At 38.7% G+C, this 19,431-nt stretch overlaps 2 protein-coding genes across 2 annotated transcripts in view; one reads left to right on the forward strand and one right to left on the reverse strand.

Moving 5' to 3' along the window:
- Positions 1-19,431, reverse strand: part of LOC129924525 (conopressin/neurophysin-like) — a 36,727-nt gene that overhangs the window by 4,181 nt on the left and 13,115 nt on the right. The gene's annotated exons all lie outside the window — the stretch shown is intronic.
- LOC106072585 (uncharacterized protein MG328-like) overlaps positions 5,836-19,431 on the forward strand; it is an 85,612-nt gene continuing 72,016 nt past the window's right edge. The window contains exon 1 of the mRNA XM_056019533.1: positions 5,836-5,969. The gene's annotated coding sequence lies outside the window, so the exon portion shown is untranslated. The remainder of the gene's footprint in view (positions 5,970-19,431) is intronic.

The following is a 19,431-nucleotide window of genomic DNA, read 5'->3' on the forward strand; positions in this document are numbered from 1 at the left end:
TCTCGTGAACTATCTTATCTAATCTTATAAAATACAGACGTTACTTCAAAAAAGAAGATGATTACGTCCTACGCGTCATGCATTCAGTCATGCATATTAACCAATGACTTAAATTCTGCCAATTCACTGGTTTTCCTGGCTGGCTCAGACACTAAAACTGGGAATATCTAAACAAGACCCATTGAAGATATCTACAAGTAAAAAAAAAAAAAAAGCTTGTTTAAAAAACAAACAAAGCTTATATAAAAGAAAGAAAAACGAAAGAACTGCACAATTACAGTCATTGTTAGGATACATATTTATTAGATTAAAAAAAAGGGTAATTTGAGTAGTAATCTCGAAACCAAAAGTGTAAATAGAATACGACTAGATAAGAGACGCTAGAAGAAGAGAGTATATAAGGGCGCTTATTACAGAGGACACTACGACAGTTACCCCTGTAGATAAATGTTGAAAGGTTGATTCAAGTGTTCTCAAGTTATTGAAGAGCGTCTTAGAAAACTGAGCAGCTGTGCGGACGCACATGAGATTGGGTAGTCTGTTATGACACGATTAGTAATTAGGTATTTGTTTCATAGAAAGGGGGAGTTTCGACTCAGAGACAATGACGCGACTAGTAAAAACAAGACTATGATTTGAGTAAGAATAGAGAAATGTAAACAGAATACTTCTAAAGACTTTAGAGAGAGGCAGTTTCTTTTATGGACGTAGAGGTTTAGCTTGATGAAATTCGACGGTTCCATTCGTTATTATTAAACTTCATGTTTGACATTCGCGCCACCAGCGTCGACAAATTTCGTTATTTGAGTGTTACTTACCTTTTCTATACCAAACAAAATTAATTAATTAATGACCACTAATTAATAAATAAATTGGTTAATTTTTCTTTTATTAATTCATGCTTTGTTAAGGAGAAATAATAATTAAGCAAAGTTTTCTCGTCATCGGAGAATCAGAAGTGAGAGAAAAAGGTGTAAAAAATGTGTACAAGACAGACAGACAGTGTGAGTTGATATAAGCTTTGTAATAAATGTTTACTTATAATAATTGTCCACCCAGCTCTAATGGGTGACTGACATTTGGGGAATAGTAAAGGTAGTTGGTCGTTGTGCTGGCCACATGACACCCTCGTTAACCGTGGGCCACAGAAACAGATGACCTTTACATCATCTGCCCTATAGACCACAAGGTCTGAAAGGGAAACTTTACGTTACTCATAATAATAACAGTACAAATAATACAATGATACATATTTCTCAGTCGGTCGCTATCCCCCAAAAAGAATAATAGTTTTATTGCTGTAGTCTCTCTATCAAACATTTCCTATGTCTGCGATTAGTATCTCATTTAGTCAACGTATACAAAACTGTTTTGAACTTTAAATCTGTTGTTGACAATGTCGCGTTTGCTGCCCTTGTTAAAAAAAACAAAACAAGCCCCGCACCAATTACTGAACCTAAGTGTATTGATGAAGGAGAGAGAGCTTACAAGGGCTGCCCTATTTATTTCTTGAAATGAAAAACAAATTTGATTTACAAAAAGGAAATTCGTTCTTGTTCTGTTCTCTCTTGGTATAGTTTCGAACAAACGTACACATCTACATGTGTGGAGAACAACAGAAGCTTGTGTGAGGCGTCAGGCCTAGTTTGTACGAAACTAAAGCGACAAATCGGTGACTAACATACAGTGACCTCTGTGCTACTCTGAACGTTAAATGATTTACGGTGAGACACGTGACCGAATTTATTTATACATCTTATTTCTTTTCAAACTATTTTTGGCTAGTTTGTAGCCTATTTTATTTTAAAAATTTAATTAAAATGGCATCATTTTGAATCACAATTCAGGCATCAGTTTGAACTCACTAGAAGAAAAGATGGCAGCCAATGACTTCCGATATCGTCTGCTATAGGCTAAAACTCGCGAGACACACATTTAAGACTCAGCTTATGAAAAAGAAATTGCAAAAGAAAAGCGCAGACGATGTAAAAGAGAATTTACTTATTTAGTTTTCACCTGTTTCAGATGCTCAGAATGGACAATTATTACAACCTAACCCTAACCCTAAGACAAACCTCCGCAGGACGACGTAGCATAGCGACGGGCATCGAACCTGTGAACCTAGAGACTACAGTCCAGAGTACATAGCACACGACCAGGTAGCCACCGGACAACGGATTAGTCACTGTTAGATAGCATAAACTACGTAGGTCACAGTTGGGTCTGATAAGCCATGTGAAATAGTGCTCTCTTCCATAACCTTCTGACTCCAGTTAAAGTTCGTTAGAATGGATCAAATGACCAGAACATGGTTGATAAGTCAATAAGTTGAGTGTGCAACAGCCCCTGGTGACAAAAGATGCCCAACCTGTGACCGCAGCTGTGTATCAAGGATTGGCCTCTTTAGTCACACAAGAAGTTGCGAAGGGAAAAGATTGTCTCTCAAGACGTAAAAATGCTGCAGAAGTTGAGCCCAAATTTTTACATAATATCTGCCCCCCCCCCCTTTTCCAATTAAAAGGGGACTAAGTCTGTTTTAGAAAGTATAGTTTTTTCATTTGTTTCGCCACAAAATAATGAACTTTTTTTTAACTCCTCCATAAATGAGGAAAATCTGACAAGCGCTTTCGTTTCACGTATCATAATACAGAGTTTAATAGAACTATTTTTGTTCAAAAGTTTAACCCATTACTGCCTGCGTGCATCTAATGCGAGTCGTTAGAATATTCGACCTCATTCCCTGACAGACCGTATTCCCTGACAGACCGTTATCCATGACAGACCGCATTCCATTACAGACCGCATTCCTTGACAGACCGCATTCCATGACAGGCCGCATTCCATGACAGACCGCATTCCACGACAGCCCGCATTCCATTACAGACCGCATTCCATGACAGGCCGCATTCCATGACAGGCCGCATTCCATTACAGACCGCGTTCCATTACAGGCCGCATTCCATTGACAGGCCGCATTCCATGACAGGCCGCATTCCATGACAGGCCGCATTCCATGACAGACCGCATTCCACGACAGACCACTATTAGTTGTAAGAGAGTGATCGAATGAAAGTTAATAAAATATGTTGATGGCGCTTCTTTGTCAATTTGGTTCGTAGAATAGAATCATAAAATCAGTAATTTTACGATTTTCATGATAAATGTTAATTAAACACAGTATTCTTCTCTTTGTTTATTTTATGTTTTGAAGAATAATTTGACAGCAACATAGAAAAAGAAGATAATGCGTTATGTAGAAAAATGTAGTGGCGATATAAGGAAACCTAAAGAAAAAAGTTAAAAGAAAAAAAATTAATTAGGAAAGATTTCGAAAGACGTGACAATCTATTTAAAATCCGCCAGAAATGAAAATCTTCGTAATAAAAGTTCGCATTTGCCAACTAAAAAAAAAAAAAAAATTAGCGAAAGAGCGCACGCAAAATTTTCTTCAACTTTTACTGTTTGTAAAATGTTTGACTTATTTCGGATGTTCCTTCACAGTTGAATGTATTTTACTTTCTAATCAAGCTTCCCACAAGACGACAGGGGATAGAATCGGGCAAGATATGAACCAGGGATCATCGAGAAGTCTGAGCATACCACACCACCAGGCAGTCAGAATAGAACACACTACCAGGCAGTCAGAACATACCACACCACCAGGCAGTCTGAACAGACTACACCACCAGGCAGTCTGAACAGACCACACCACCAGGCAGTCTGAACAGACCACACCACCAGGCAGTCAGAACATACCACACCACCAGGCAGTCTGAACATACCACACCACCAGGCAGTCTGAACATACCACACCACCAGGCAGTCTGAACAGACCACACCACCAGGCAGTCTGAACATACCACACCACCAGGCAGTCTGAACATACCACACCACCAGGCAGTCTGAACAGACCACACCACCAGGCAGTCTGAACAGACCACACCACCAGGCAGTCTGAGCATACCACACCACCAGGCAGTCAGAATAGAACACACTACCAGGCAGTCAGAACATACCACACCACCAGGCAGTCTGAACAGACCACACTACCAGGCAGTCTGAACAGACCACACCACCAGGCAGTCTGAACAGACCACACCACCAGGCAGTCTGAACAGACCACACCACCAGGCAGTCTGAACAGACCACACCACCAGGCAGTCTGAGCATACCACACCACCAGGCAGTCTGAACAGACCACACCACCAGGCAGTCTGAATAGACCACACCACCAGGCAGTCTGAACAGACCACACCACCAGGCAGTCTGAACAGACCACACCACCAGGCAGTCTGAGCATACCACACCACCAGGCAGTCTGAACAGACCACACCACCAGGCAGTCATCTTAATCCATATATTATCACTACTTCATATTGTTACGTATTTCTGTATTTTCTGGCTAGATGTATTAGTTGGCACACAAATAAAAACACTGTAAAGAACTTGACGACTAAACTTTCAGTTTTATATAACTTTAATGACTATTAACTCTAACAATTCGTCACTGTAACATGTAGCGTAGAAGAATGTACAATATCTGTCAGTTTACAGTTAGCTATACTTCGTTGCAATTCATCTCTTCACTTCGTTGCAATTCATCTCTTCTCAACTTTCCTCGAGCCGTATTCCACAGAACAGACCAACGACACACTTCCCAGTGTCGCTCCAGGTCTCCCAAAGCTGAACCAAGTCGTACTCAAGTCTACCGAATCAGAGCCGCACACGTCTTACATCGACTGTATCGACTGTAACGGCTCAAGTCCACTGTAGTACGCTGTATAGACTTTAACGACAGTAGTCCACTCCAGTTAACTCTACCCTAGTTAACTTGCATCGAGTCGTACACATTTCTCTTCCACAGAGCCGCACACGTCTTACATCGTCTGTATCGACTGTAACGGCTCACTCACGACTCCATACGACTGACTTTCACATTCACTCTCTGGCTTATATAGAGTCCCTAATCGCTTGTCCAAAGTTGCACAAACACGGCTAATATCCTCTGGAATAACACGTGAGGAAACGTCACATCCTGTCTTTGTTTATACACGTAGATTCCAGAAAACATCGGCTGCAGTGTCATCTTGCCGGGGTCACAAGTTGTGACCTCTATCTGTCACTGGACATTGCTAGTACTTTTTGGAATAACATGTAAGGACACGTCAAAACCTGTCTCTGTTTATACATGTACATTCCAGGGAACACCCACTGCTGTGTTATCTCGTCGGGGTCACACGTTAACCTCTTCCTGTCACTGGTCATTTGTAACAATATTGTCTTTACGCCGTGGCGAACTAATTATAATCCGCCAGAAATGAAAATCTCTACCACTCGACCTAGTGCTGCTCACTTATTGACACCAATTTCTAACCGTTTTGTGACAAGAACAGGTTGCAGAGTTGTTTTTTTTTAAACTAACATGATGGCCACTTATTTCCAGTCGCAACTAGGTCTGCGTGGTCACGTGAAAACGTTACACGCATCTCCGATGTTATTAAGAATGCCTTTAAAAAAATTGATTTAAATACAACATTTCACTGAAACATCCACTTATTAATTTTGGTCTTTTAAATAAGAATAAGGAAAGGTAAAATGAACATAAAAATACCTGCCAATTTATACATAAATATTGTTGTAAACCTGTTTCCCCTTACAAACCTTTTTTTTTCACGTGGAAACTAACGTGATATTTGTTTTGTTTTTTTGCTGGATGCGTCGCCTTCGATATGAGGTCACGGAGGTCACGGTAGATGGCCCGAGTGAGTGTGTTAATGTGTTAATGTTACTGACGTTTAATTTCTTGATGAAGAGATGGAGGATTGTTGTGTTTGTGGATCAGTGGATCTGAATTCGATTTGGAGGATTATAAAAGTATTTCTTTTACCTGGATTATTGACTCATTACAACTGGATTGTACTTCGTCAAGTAATAAGCAATCGGAGGGATAGTGACCAACAGGGGGAAAGGTGAGTACCTATAGTCTTTGTTTCAATTTGACAGTATAACAATAAAGTAATATAGGCTATATATCTCTGAGTTCCTATATTCTTTGTTTCCATTTGACAATATAACAATATAGTAATATAGGCTATATATATCTCTCTCTCCTCTTTGCACTATAAATAACTTTTAATGTACATAGTGTATGTTCAAATTTATCAAGAAACTGCATTTAAATAAACCTTATTGATACCATCCATTCTAGTGGCACTACAGCCAATGGATGGCCCTAGATTACTCTAGCACATCTCTCCATTCTGATCTATCCTGGGCTTTACGTCTCCATGCCCGGAGTCTTAGCTGTTGTAGATCTAATTCCAGGCATAGGTCGTTTTGGGTTGTGATTTGTCCAGTTTTTCATATTTGTTTTAGCTTTCGTAACACTATTTTTTATATGACTGGGTTGATTGCAATGTGCATGATCATCTGGGGTGCTGCCCCTTTCAGCTCTCTGGATAGCTGTCTTTATTTTCGGTTAAGGTGCCCTAGCTTTTTGTGCATGGCAACAGGTTTGATTTTGGTCCACCCCTTGGTATTTATTTCCTCGGTACCAACATATCAGAAGGGCAATCCCCTTTGCAATACCTGGGGAGGCGCTCAATGAGAGATCAAAAACTCCACACAAGTCCCAGCATATTATGATACAGTTTTGATCTATGATTTTTCAGAGTAAGATCCCATTATTGTTTATGTTAATCACGTGCTAATTAGGTTATTAGGCCATTGAGAAAGATAATAAATACATCTCACTTTCAATTACTGACCTTTCCTTAACTGCAAAGTAGGCTTTACTACTAATAATAATAATAACTAACACACACACACACACACTATTAAAAAAAAACAAGCTCACTACAATGTAGGGACTATATTACAGCTGATTTGAAAAAAACATTTAAAATATGTATTTAGCTGAAATAAAGTAAACAAATCTATGGTCTTGTGGGCCTATATTTCCCTGCGGTTTAATTTGGTCTCGCGGATGGGTTTTCTATTAAGAATTTCATTCCCTGGTCGAGGTTATCAAAAGACAACGAGTGTCATTGGATTGGAAGATGAAGCAAGTTGTCTCCCCAGGCGAGAAGTGGTGCCCAGATGATGCAGTTATGTCAGAAATAATGTTGTTGTTTTTTTTGTTGAGACATTTTTTAAGGACATCCTCGCGAAGCAACTATTTTTAAAATCACATCGAATACCTTTATTTTTGTTTGGATAATGCACATTTAATCGAGAAATAGGATAGGAGCCTGCCTACATGGCTGTTTTTAGTTTCCGGTAGAATGGTCGAGCAGAAAGGTCGTTAGCCAAATGTCAATAGATGGTCAAATCCGCATGTGTCACTCAATAAAGGAGTTTTAAGACTAAATTCTAAACAAAAACGGACCAAAAAAAAATAAATACAATTATTGTCTTTACGAGGACTTACTGAGATATATATATATATATATAATTGTAAAAAAAAACAGGACTTCGGATAATAAGTAATATAAATAAAAAAAATGCTTACTTAATGTTCAGATTAGATCGTATCCTATATATAAGGCGAGGGCCAATCAAAACGAGTTCCTTTTTTTTTTTTTAGAATATTATACAATCTTTTACACACCTTGCCATTCTTGATGATTTGGGCACAACTCATGAGCTACCAGGCCCAAAGGGCATTTGCCGAATGTCTATGTTGTCATTAGCTTTTAAATAGTCATTTATTTACTTCATCTATGACATTATTAAAAACGTGTACACCTTTCAATCAAGTAAATGATTAGTGAGGCACATAAGGTTTACTGTTCAGTGAATGTAAAGAGAAATGTAAATATTTCAATATATTAAAAAAAATGTAAGTAATACTTTTAAAAAAAGTTTTGTATAAGGTAAAGAACTGCAAATTTATTGCCGTATCTCTCAACGCTTCAATATTTATGTTCCATTTTCTAAAAAAACAACACTAAGTTTTTTTTTTTATTGATTCGTGTATTGTCATCGACTATTACTAATCGTTCAAAGTTTCAACTTGAGCCGAGAATGGGAAATACGGTGTGATATAAGTACCCAGTACAGCCAAACAGAGTTAATATGAAATACGGTGTGATATAAGTACCCAGTACAGCCAAACAGAGTTAATATGAAATACGGTGTGATATAAGTACCCAGTACAGCCAAACAGAGTTAATATGAAATACGGTGTGATATAAGTACCCAGTACAGCCAAACAGAGTTAATATGAAATACGGTGTGATATAAGTACCCAGTACAGCCAAACAGAGTTAATATGAAATACGGTGTGATGGAAGTACCCAGTACAGCCAAACAGAGTTAATATAAAATACGGTGTGATATAAGTACCCAGTACAGCCAAACAGAGTTAATATGAAATACGGTGTGATGGAAGTACCCAGTACAGCCTGACAGAGTTAATATGAGATACGGTGTGATATAAGTACCCAGTACAGCCAGACAGAGTTAATATGAAATATGGTGTGATATAAGTACCCAGTACAGCCAGACAGAGTTCATAGAAGGTCTATAAAAGGAAACTCAACTTTTCAATGGTCTTACTAGTGGTGAATTTCAAATATTTTAAATTAAAGAAAGATCGGAAGAGCTGCGCGAGAGAAAAAAAAAGTTATCAGAAAGAGAGAGACAGACAGAGAGAGAGAGAGAGAGAAAGACCCAGAAGGAAGAAAGGGACAGAGAGAACGGCAGTGAGAAAGTGAGAGAGAGAGAGAGAGAGATTGAGAAATAAACAGAGATATGGCCAAAAACAGACAAAAATATTTAGAGAGAAACAGAGAGAAAGACATACAGACAGAGAGAAAAGGAGAAAAACAGAAACAGACAGAAAGACATTTATAAAGAGAAACATATAGTGAGAGACATAGAGAGAAACAGAGAGAAGGCATCACTAAGGCAGAATCACACCCAATGAAGTAATAGTCATAATAGAAAAGATACCATACAAAGAAATGACAGAATATAGGACAAAAGAGAAACATGAACAGAAGTAGATGCTTCGAAATGAATTTCACTATAAATAGCAACAATTAGTCTGTTCCAATGTTCCCTGACTAGATTGTTCCACTCACTGACTGCCCAACGGTCAGTCCCGGAACACGTTCACCCTCACCACGAAGCGGACAGAGTAAACACCCTCAGATTTCGTCGGGAATGGACGCAATGAGTCGCACCGAATTCCCGACACAGAACTCTCATTGTTTAACGAACATTATCTGCCCCTATTTAATCGCGACACAAACACAGTAGCAGCCCTTTGTCTCCTGCCATCATTTAACCTTTGACCGTGTACGGGAACGCGTGTGACCAATGAGCAAACAGATTTTTAACTAGCTAATTTGTCTCCCCTTTTCTCGTCTGCTTTTTTTCTCTTATTCGTCCAATAGAAATGGTGGGCGAGCTATTCCCTAAAGTGTCGCATAGATAAGGATTCCATTAAACGGTTTCATGTTTTCGTTTTAAATTATCTTTTGTAATAAATAAAATAGCTAGCTATATATTTTTTTTTATTTTTTTTTTACAAATTTTTCTTGGCTGGGATAAATTCAACATTGAAGTGATGGATCACGCCAAGATAGATGTAGGCTTAGCATTGTGTTAACAACATAATATAAAACATACTTTTAAAACAATAACAACAATAACAACAAAGCTGATCACCGTTCTTTAAATTATATCTATCAATAATGTACACGTTATTTCAGTATCAAAAATAAATAAATTCCCAATTCTTCATTAATTAATTTTAGTTGTATTTTTTTTTTACTTTATTAATTAATTGACTAATTGATTATTGTTTCTTATTGATTCATGGTTTGTTAGGTGCAATAATTAATTGTTTAAAGTTAAAATATCAATTGATCGGAGAATGGGTGAATTGCGTTTACAAATACTTAAGGGGACTAAACCCAACATATTTAGCTAAATATGTGAATACTGAAGTATTAGTTTCCCTTGTTACTATTAAACAAAATAATGAATTACCAGTAATTAATTGTCTTATTGGTTACTTTTTTAAAAATATTGATTCATGTCTTTTCTATATCAATGAATAATTGTGAGAATTTTCCGCTTGATCTGAGAATGGGCATGGGAAAAATAACGTGTATACACTTTTTACCTGACAGACGGACAGACAGAGTTGATAAAAGCTTTCTAAAAAATATTCTTACTTCGCTTGCTTTATGCTTTAATACTTCCCCATCTCTACAAATCCTAAAGGCTGGGTGCTATCATTGAGCTATTGTTAAATACAGACTGACTTTCTATTCCTTCTGTTACTTCTGACGGACAGTTTTCGTTCAAGAAAGTTTCAATAAACATCTCAGCATTTCAGTAAAAATGTCTACCAGTCAGAGAAAGTACTGAGGTAGTCCTGCCTCATTTAAAGATGATCCTTTGAGGCAGTGGCGCCGCATGGCATAGGAGACTTGGGCGACCACTCTCGGTATTGCGGTCTGAGGAGCCTCGCGCCTCGAAAATGTATTCAATACAAAAGAAACTGAATCTAGTACTTCAAGTTCTATTGAAAATAATTACCGATGAAATGATTCGTTGGGTAATAAAGCAATATATATACACACAGTTTTCTAGGGGAACTGATTTATGTTAAGTAGCTTGAAAGTAGGAGGGTGACGCATCTGTTGTATTTTATATTTACGTAGAAGAAGCACCTACTTCTCACTTTATGCTGCTCTTCTTCTTATATTGGGGGGGGGGGGGGGGAGAGCCTTACTTTTTGTGAATCCGTGGCAAGACAATGTTAAGTCATAACTCTGCTAGATGATTATGTAATTGACTTCACTTTGGTGAGTACCAGAAAACGACTGGCAATAATAGTGCGTTAAGTGCATGTCTCACCCTAACGAAGCACCACTTAGCTACATAGAACCACGTGGCTCCGAAAAGAACCACATTAAACCACATAGTACAACGTGACACCAAATAGCACCATGCGACACCAGGAAATTAGGACTATGTGAAACCAAATTGTACATTGTAACACCAGAAAGCACCATGTGGCAACAATTAGGACTATTTGACACCAAATTGCACCATGTGACACCAATTAGCACCACGTAATGCCAATTAGCACCATGTGACACCAGATAACACCCTGTGACTTCAATTAGCTCCATGTAACACCAATAAGCACCATGTGACACCAGATAACACCCTGTGACTTCAATTAGCTCCATGTAACACCAATTAGCACCATGTGACACCAATTAGCACCACGTGACACCAGATAACACCCTGTGACTTCAATTAGCTCCATGTAACACCAATTAGCACCATGTGACACCAATTAGCACCACGTGACACTAGATAGCACCATATGACACCAGATAGCACCATGTTGATGCGGCGCTGCGTTGAGTTTTAGCTCCAGTATGGTAAAAAAAAAGTTTCAGTCTTTCATTCTGAATAAGTTCAGACATTGAATTGCAGATTAAACCCATGTAACTTTACGCTTTACACGAATCTTGCATAAAGCTAAAAAAATACATTCTTCTTTTTTTTTTTTAAACAAAATAAACATGAAGCTTTCAGTTTCAAGGTAGATCTATGTAGAAACACTTACAATGTACTTCGGCTCATTTCAAAACTTTCATTTTTCACTCTCTACAATAGACACGCGCGTGATTCTCTTGACTCTTTCTTCTTCCGTTCCAATACGTTTATACGGGAATCTTCGGTAATACCTCTGATGCCCAAAATACGACCCGCGGGCCAGATCCGGCCTGCCGAAATGTCGACTCAAAGTGTAGAAAATACCACATCAAAAGAAAAAAAAAGAAAAAGAAAGGTTAAGCAAGGTTACAAAGATAGTTTGTGTGGAAACACAAACTCAAAATCGGCCCCCGAAGCGGTCCACCCAGGCAGGTAAAAAGGCAGGTTTTAATATTTTCAGAAAGAACATCAGAATGAAATTCTATCAAAGAAAAATGACAGAGAAGAATGGAGAAAGGAGGTTGACAGATCTTGTGTGGTGCCCCAGCGGTCCAGTAGACCAAAGGATAGGTGAAAGTGAATGTGAAGTTAGATGTGAACCTGGCAGGCTGGCCTAACTAATGTCTTATAATGAATATCTAATTGATCTAATTGTTTTGTAAAGGGTCAATCTCTTATTCAAATACTCAAGATAAAAACATTACCGCATAGAAAAAAATAAATTCCTTTTAGTTGGGTGTGCAATGTTACAGTGTGTGACCGTTGCAGTTGACGCAACAATATAAAAAAAAAACTACTTATTAATTGTTTTTTAAATTCTGCATAACTTATATGCATACTAAATATATTTTTTTTTCTCTTTAAAAAAAAGTAAACTTTTTTGTGTGTAAATATAGTAGTTAGTATGATGGGACTTAAACAAATTAGCAATACATTTGTAAAAAAAAAAATTTTTTAAAAATATATAACATTTTGCATAAATGTGTTATAAATATGATAAATAGTCATCTCCCCTACTAAAGTGCCTCCAGTGTTTGTTACTATTAATAGTGAATTGTAAAAATGGTGTATTTTTATGAAAAAACTGCTTGCATAAGTAAATTAAAAAATTAGATTTTTCGCTTTAAGAAAAGAAAAACGTAGCCGTTGCATCAATACTTTAAATGATCTAAAATAATATGATGTCGGATTTTCACTATCTTTTCTAGTTTACGAGATCTAAACGGGACGAACGGACTGACAGACATTCCACACAAAACTAATAGCGTCTTTTCCCCTTTCGGGGATAACTAAAAATGTATCTTTATCTACGTTAGGGCCCTCACTTTTTTCTCTGATCTTATCTGATATAATACAGACGTTACTTCAAAAAAGAAGATGATTATGTCATACGCGTCATGCATTTAGTCATGCTAGTCATGCATATTAACCAATGACTTAAATTCTGCCAAGTCACTGGTTTTCCTGGCTAGCTCAGGCAACCCATTCCATGCCCTAATAGCACGAGGGAAAAAGGAGCATTTGTACAAATTTGTCCTAGCATATGGAACGAGGAATGTGCCTTGAAGATTATAGTTCAGTGTTTTATGTATAATTGCTATTTTACGTTTGAGTCTTCTCTCCTGAAGGCTTTCTAAATTTTGTGATTTTACTAAAGGTGTTACTCTAGTGACACTCTAGTAAAATGTAAATATTCGTTTGTAATGAATCTCACTGCTCTATTTTGTGTCTGTTCCAGTTTCTTAATGAATGTGTACAGTGGCATTTAAAATTTATGAACTTGGACTCTGAATGCAGAATGTACCAGAAAAAGTTAACGGATCTTTTTTTGTGGAACATGATCATAAGGAAACATTTGTTTTGTAAAGTGTGTCTGTTTTAGAAAAGAACAACATATAAACATATATATATATATAAACAACATATAAACGGCATTATCAAACAAATATGGCTTGAGATGCGAATAAAAGATGTTGAGACTACGGTCTAGAAATGAAAAGACACAAGCAAATGAGTCGGTGGTTAAGCTAACATTTCAAGTACTAGATCCACGGGTTTCTAATTAAATAGTGTCAGGTTCATTTCATTTTTCTAACGTTTCGATAATATGGCCCGCGAAACGAGTGTTCGAAATTGCAATGAGCCGCGTATCAAATAAGGCTGGGTATCACTGAGTAATACTAACCAATAGTTTCATCAGACTCTCAACACACACACACACACACATACACGCTCAATACTAGACCATAATACACATCATGATACCAACTTAACTTCACTTTGATCTTATATCACAGCGTTACTCCGCGCACTATGAAACAACCAAGTATAAACAACCCCAGGTATGCTGATCTGCCTCATCGTGGCACCCGGGTGGAAACGGTTACTTGAAGGGGTAACTAGGACAAATGAATGGCGAAACAAAACTCCCGCGGGAGTGTCCAAGGGTACGCGAGAGTGGACTCATTGCACCGACGGAGTTGAAAGAGAGCTCTCATGACCCTGTCAAAAATCCATGCGCCGTTCCTCAAGGGACCGTTTACACTAATGGCGAGCCCTCCACGGTTAGCTTGGTAGAACATAGGAAAATGGCGGAGGTTCCCGGTGCACTCGGCCTTCGGCCGTGTCTAGCCCATGCGCTCGGGGGCCAGATGCATCGGAAATAGCAGTGCTTTATAAAGGCATTGACTCGGGTCTCTTCCAGATAGAACTGTGTGTTCACACAGGTTTTTTTATTTTTTTTACTGTTTGACGCTCAAACAGGTTTTTTTTCAAACTTAGAGCTCGAAGAGCCTTCGGCTCAGCACTTAAGACGATCAAACGGTATAAACAACTACAACAACTCCACCTCTACAAAAAAAAGTCTAGTCGATGTCTCAAGTAATATTCTGTTAATGTCGTGAAAAATATTTTTCTCCGACCATACCCCCCCCTAGATTCCACACCGCCCCATTTATCACTCCCTGCCTCTTCTGCATTCAGCACCAACATGTTTCATTCAACCTGTTTCTTCTCTTTCTGTTGAATGTAAACACCTGTCGGACTAAAGCTGAACTTTTTTAATAGAGTTAAGGGTCCTGGTTGACAAAAGGGGAGTAAGTCAATTCTGCCCCACTTGTATTTTAGTTAGAGAGGACTTGAAAGGGAGGTAAAACGTGCGACTACAATCTGGGAGCACCTAGGATCGAAGAAAGGGCGGACTATTCTCGCCTACTCACGATTTCCGTGTCAGAATGTATTATTGATACCAATAAAGAGAACAAAAACAACAACATTCGAAAGTAAAAAAAGATTACTTAAAAAAAAAACAAAAAACAAAGCTTAAATAAGGGAAAGAACCGCCAATTTCTGCAATTCATCTGAAAATGACAGGGTTTAGCTCCCTTTCAGCCATATAAAACAAAAAATATTTAATTCTAACTAATTGATTAAATAATTGGTTAGTTGTTTTTTCTTATGAGAATTGGATGTTGGAGAAAAAACGTGCCTAAAAAATAATAAGAGGATTAAATCCATATATACACATCCACATCTCTCATTAAGTAGCTTTTATTTTCCTTATTTCGATATCAAACAAAATGATTAATCACCAATACTTGATTAATTAATGGTTTAATGGCTTTTTTTCTTTTATTGGTTCATGTCTTGTCAGGTACATTGAAAAATTGTGCAAAGTTTCAAATTGATATGAGAGTGGGAAAAGGGGACAAAACATGTCCAAACTTTTTACCAGACAGACAGACATAGTGAGTTGATATAAGCTTCGTAAAAATGGCAATAATAGTTGGCATCCATGAATCTTAAAGCACTTTTTCATAAGACCGTAGTTTCTTATTCTGGAGGGACATTCCCTTCTACATAAAACGCTGGTTAAGGTGGCATTCACTTTGGTGGTAGAGGAACCAGACATCAGTCTTTTGGCACAATTTTCTTTTAGACCTGAGGTCAATGGTTATTTTCCGCTATCCATAGCTTTGTTCCTGCGGTTATAGGCTATGTCTTCCTAGAAGTCAACTTCGATATCCACTTCTTTGACGTCCCATTTTATTACATCCACATATCGGGGATGAGAGGCACGATGGCTGAGCGGTAAAGCGCTTGGCTTCTGAACCGGGGTTTCCGGGTTCGAATCCTGGTGAAGACTGGGATTTTTATTTCGGGATAATTGGGCTGAGTCCACCCAGCTCTAATGGGTACCTGACATTAGTTGGGGAAAAGTAAAGACGGTTGGTCGTTGTGCTGGCCACACGACACCCTCGTTAACCGTAGGCCACAGAATCAGATTTCTTCTTCTTCTTCATCGTTCTCATTGTTATGTTGGAGTGTTCATATGACTAGACCAATACATGAGATGAACTGCGCAGTGGTTTCCAAATCAGGGAGCTCTCCATATAGTTTTCTTTCTATTTGGTGATTTGGGGCCAATGTCTTATACGGGCCTCTTGGTAGAGAGAGCAGTTTTGGAGGACGTGGTCGGCATTCTCTGGTGATACTCCACATGGGCAGATTTCACTGACCTTTACATCATTTGCCCTATAGACCACTAAGTCTGAAAGGGGAACTTTACTACATATCGGGGAGAGAGAGTCGACCAGATTTTCCTTCTCCCGTTGTCCATAAAGGATGAGTTCCAGGATACAACAGTAGCACAAGAGACAATAACACCCGCAACAACATCAACATTAACACTTATCAACATTTAACAAAATTCCAATCCTGGTGTCTTTGAGATTTCAACGATGTTCGCACGATTCCCTACTGTTGGTAGATTCACGGTCCGCCATCTTATATTCTTTCCAACTCAGTGGCGTCGCAATTCTAAAGCAGATGCTTAGCAGGTAGACAAAACGTGGGGACATTTGGAGAGACTCGCCCAGAACCGTGACGCCTGGGGGAAGCTTGTTGTTGGCCTATGCCCCAGACTGGACACCAGTCAGAGATGAGAGATGAAATGGGACCCCGTAGATTCACGCTACGCACATCTAATAAACATACTTAGAAAGAAGATTAAATAGTTTGTGTTATCAGAGATGTACATGGTACTCACTTTTAACTAGAGATGTGAGTACCACTGGTCCGTTGGAATCCCATGTGTGTGTTATATTTCCGAATGTAATCAAGATAAATATATGATGAAATATATAAATCTTAAAATCGGTTTCTGATTCTGATTAAAATAGAAAGGGAGAGAAATAAGCATGGCACGACTACGTTTGTCTTAATTATTGCCCATCCTCCCAATTTTGATCATTTGTGGATATCAGTTTAATATAATGTGATCATGATATGATTGATGTGCATTTATTAAATACAAAAGCAACTGTCGCCGAATAAAGACTGGTATTAATTAAATACAATTTTAGGAATTACAAAAGGTCAAATTATTATGTCATAATGATATTCCCCCCCCCCTTTTTTTTTTAAAAAAAATTCCTTAATAACAAGAATCCTGTAATGCCCCTTGCAATATCTATATATAAATTAATTTATACTAAGGGAGACAAATATGGAGAAAAGAAAAATGATTGTCCTGCCTGATCTAGAAATCGTGTAAGAACAATCGTACAAGATGGGGGAAAAAAAAAACACCCAGAGTTATTGTGGCAGAGAAACTAATTGGGCTATTCCTATATAGGTTATGTGGGGGTGTGCATTTATGGATATATTCGTTATGCAGAAATTGAAAGCTAAAAAAAACCGAACATTGTAAGAGAAGATGGAAGAATAAAAAAAAACAGAAGGGCAACAGTTACAATGCAAGAGAGAAAAATATGAGAGAGAGAGAGAAAGAAAAATGGAGAGGCTCAAAGAGATGTAGATAATGAGAGAGATGGAGAGGTTAAAAGAGGTAGACAATAAGAGAGATAAAAAGACAGGACAAGAGGGAAGTGGCAATGCAGAGAGAAATGGGCAGGACAAGAGAGAATTGGCAACGCAAGAGAGAAATGGACAGAAAGAGAGAGAGAAAGACAGAAATGTTCATCTTCAGGATTTTCGAAATATTCAGACAGTTAAAACCAATTTCAACTAATAACCACTCTCTCTTACTTAGACTTACTTAGACTTAGATCCTCCCGCGCCGTTCGGCGCATTGGGCGGCAAGCTGTCTCCACAAAGATCTGTCACTGGCAATGCCTGAAGCCTCCTCCCACCTGGTGTCCACTGTTCTGAGTTCCTCCATGAAGGTGTGTCGCCAAGTTATACGAGGACGTCCCTGTTTGCGCTTTCCTCGTATTGGCCTCCATGTCATCGCAACTCTTGGTATGCGTAGTTCATTTTGTCGTAGAACATGCCCCGCAAACCTCATGCGACGCTCTGTCACAACCTCACTAAGTGTTCGACTCCCCAGTTCGGCTTATGATTTCCTTGTTTGAGACCCGATCTGTGTAATTGACTCCTAAAATCCGTCTCAGCCATTTTTGTTGAGCCACATTTCTCTCACATTCACCATTTATCTCTTTAATCTTCCTCCACTCAAACGTTCACACTTTTCACCTCTCTCTCTCTCTCATACTCTCCCCCCTCCCTCTCTATCTCTCTCATTCTCTCTTCCCCCCCTCTCTCTCTCTCATTCTCTCTCCCCCTCTCTCTCTCATTCTCTCCCCCCCTCTGTCTCTCATTCTCTCCCCCCCTCTGTCTCTCTCCCCCCTCTCTCTCTCTCTCTCTCATTCTCTCTCCCCCCTCTCTCTCTCTCATTCTCTCCCCCCCCTCTGTCTCTCTCCCCCCTCTCTCTGTCTCTCTCCCCCTCTCTCTCTCTCTCTCTCATTCTTTCTCCCACCCTCTCTTATTCTCTCCCCCCTCTGTCTCTCTCATTCTCTCCCCCCTCTCTCTGTCTCTCTCCCCCCCTCTCTCTCTCTCTCATTCTTTCTCCCACCCTCTCTTATTCTCTCCCCCCCTCTGTCTCTCTCTCTCATTCTCTCCCCCCCCCCCTCTCTCTCTCTCCATATCTCGTTCTCTGGAGCCATGAATGTACCGTAGCTCTACCATAAGCATATTTAAGAAACAAAGAAAAGTCATCATTATCTTGGCCACACAAGCAAATAACTCCATTACATGAATCTAGAACCTATTTTAGTATTCTAAACATGTGTAGATGCTTTACCTCAAAACGTTCCGTTTTGTTTGCTCATTAAAGACATCATTGACTAGCGACGTGTTGCTTGGCATGTAGTGTACCTTTAAACCACGATTTAAAAAAAAAAACAAAAGAAAAAAAAAACAAAACCTGTTTGGTTACATAGTACCCTTTATACAAAAGCTGGGAGACAGAAGCACATGATAGAGCATCATGGCGTCGCGCTGTAAAAACTGGCGCACAAATTGCTGAGGAAAAGAGAGCAGCTCTAAAAGATGAGAAGCGCCAGAGAAAAAAAGCAACCCCTATGTCACTAGCTCCAGCTGGAATAACCTGCCCAGTGTGCAGCCGAACATTCCGGGCTCACATAGGTCTCACCAGCCTCATGAGGAGGCACAAAACCCCAGTGCAAAGCCCTCAGACCCCTGGTTGACAAAAGTGGTCATCATCGAACCACGATGGACGAACTACATATACAAAAGCAAAAAAAATATATATATTTTCGTAGCACATATATATTAAAATAAATAATTCGGTGAAAAACAAACACAAGAAATTAATAATAAAGAAATTGAAGTCATGGCGTCTTTATTGAGCCAAAAAGAATAAGCCAACTAAAAAAAGAAAGAAAAAAATATTTATAAAAAATTGTAGATGAGCATTCCAGGGAGATAATTACACACAATGAAGATCAAGTACGCCGCAGACGACAAATAATATTACAAGGGTTGTCTATAAATTTACACTGAAACTATAGACGACATTTGATTAGGTTGACATTTGAGGGGGTGTTGAGCGAGGGTGGATGGCTCCCATTCATGTAGTTTGATTCCTTGTCTACGGAATGAGAGCTAACTTTCAACGAATATGTGATTCCTTACCAAACT

The sequence above is a fragment of the Biomphalaria glabrata genome, chromosome 1 (genome assembly GCF_947242115.1).
Source record: "Biomphalaria glabrata chromosome 1, xgBioGlab47.1, whole genome shotgun sequence".
Lineage (NCBI taxonomy): Eukaryota > Metazoa > Mollusca > Gastropoda > Planorbidae > Biomphalaria > Biomphalaria glabrata.